The 2,000-nt window shown below is 48.7% G+C and overlaps 1 long non-coding RNA gene across 1 annotated transcript; it reads right to left on the bottom strand.

Moving 5' to 3' along the window:
• Nucleotides 1–57: 57 nt before the first annotated feature.
• Nucleotides 58–1,597, bottom strand: LOC135830785 (uncharacterized). The gene is made up of 3 exons (XR_010556108.1): nucleotides 1,461–1,597; nucleotides 921–1,070; nucleotides 58–218 (listed from the first exon to the last, which is right to left on the bottom strand). It is a non-coding gene; the product is annotated as an uncharacterized LOC135830785 (long non-coding RNA).
• Between the last annotated feature and the right edge of the window lie 403 nt (nucleotides 1,598–2,000).

Below are 2,000 nucleotides of genomic sequence, written 5' to 3'. Positions count from 1 at the left end.
CAGTACATACTCCCCCCCCCCCCCCACACACACACACTACGGACACACGCACACACACACAACTCACCCACATCCTGTGCACTAGCCATCTCTGAAGACAGCGGCAGCCAGCCAATAGGACGTCGATGGTTGGCACCGAGTTGATAGTGTTGTAACAGACGATGTAACTGAGCTGGTGTCAGCGACTTGTGCTCGGCACGCAACTGTGACCATGATGTCTGTTCATGCCACAAACACAAACACACACACACACACACACAGACAGACACACACACACACACACACACACAGACACAGACACACACAGACACACAGACACAGACACACACACACACAGACACAGACACGACACACACACACACACAAACACAGACACACACAGACACACACACACACAGACACAGACACACACACACACACACACACACACACTACACACACACAGACACACACACACACACACACACACACACACACACACACACACAGACACACAGACACACACACACACACAAACACAGACACACACAGACACACACACACACAGACACAGACACACACACACACACACACACACACACTCACACACACACAGACACACACACACACACACACACACACACACACACACACAGACACACAGACACACACACACACACACGTGCACACACGGATGGGGACAGCCGCACACATATTAACACCATCGGAACTGCCAGGAAACACACACACAAACACACATGTGCACACACGGATAGGGAGAGTTGCTCAAAAATTAACACCATCACTTATCAGAACCGCAAAGACACACATACTCATGCTCGCGTGTACGCACACACGCAAGCGCACAAACACACATACACGCACACACGCGCACACACACACACACACACACACACACGTGCACACAGGCAAGGCAATACCTGAAGCAAGGCCTGCTTTGGCGATGCAAGCAGATCAGCTGCGGCTGACAGCTGTTGTAGATGACGAATAGCTTCTTGGTGACACCTTGCTGTGATGCCCATGTCTCCAGTATGTCTAGATTGGTGCGAATCTGAATACCCTTGTTCCAGCTAGCAGCAGAGGATTGATATTGACACACACGTGCACAGACATACACATATGACAAGACACAGGCACACAACATCAATATACAACAAAATGTGTGATGCACTGATCTTAGATTTGCAAAGCACTAGAAGTCTATTGAAAGCACCATTTCGTCCAAGCAAATAGTATGACAACACGATGTGTACGTTTGACATGACAATGTGTACAGATGACATCATGATGACATCATTATGACATAGTGCACACACCCAGCCTATAAGGAGTCTGAGGTGCCATGTAACACAAGTCCCCTGTGAGTTCTATTCAGCTCTATTACGAACAGCACGGCGTGGCAGAGAATGCAAATGCGAACACGGGAATGCTGGGTGTGTTTGTTTGTTTTTTAAACCCACCGGTAAAACCTGTCACCGGCCCTTCGTCCATCAGAGTGTTGAACAGCGACGCGTTGGTGAAGAAGAAGATATTGGACAAGAGCTGCAGAGTAATGTTTGGGTGAAGCTGACTCTGACCCAGTAGATCCAGTACTAACTATAGGTTACGGTAGCATAAGATACATACACACACACACACACACACACACACACACACACACACATACACACACACACACACATACACACACACACACACACACACACATACACACACACACACACACACACACACACAGAGACACACACATCGGATCAACTTCATGACATACTAGAACTAGCCATGCACAGACACAGGACATGTGATGAGACCGTGATGATATTGCAAGTGTCATTGACCATTCTACAAGTACAGTGTGCAGTGCATTGCCATCTTTGCTGTCATTGTCGCCATCATCATTGTCATTGTCGTCATCATTGGTGGCGACAACAGAAGTGATGGCATTGGCACTAGTACCACCGCCTCCGCCACCAACCACCACCACCAGCAGCAGCCGCACC

Source organism: Sycon ciliatum, unplaced genomic scaffold, assembly GCF_964019385.1.
Source record: "Sycon ciliatum unplaced genomic scaffold, ocSycCili1.1 SCAFFOLD_2829, whole genome shotgun sequence".
In the NCBI taxonomy this organism is placed as follows: Eukaryota; Metazoa; Porifera; class Calcarea; order Leucosolenida; family Sycettidae; genus Sycon; species Sycon ciliatum.
The sequence above is the reverse complement of the archived record's forward strand: the minus strand, read 5'-3'. Positions and strand labels throughout refer to the sequence as shown.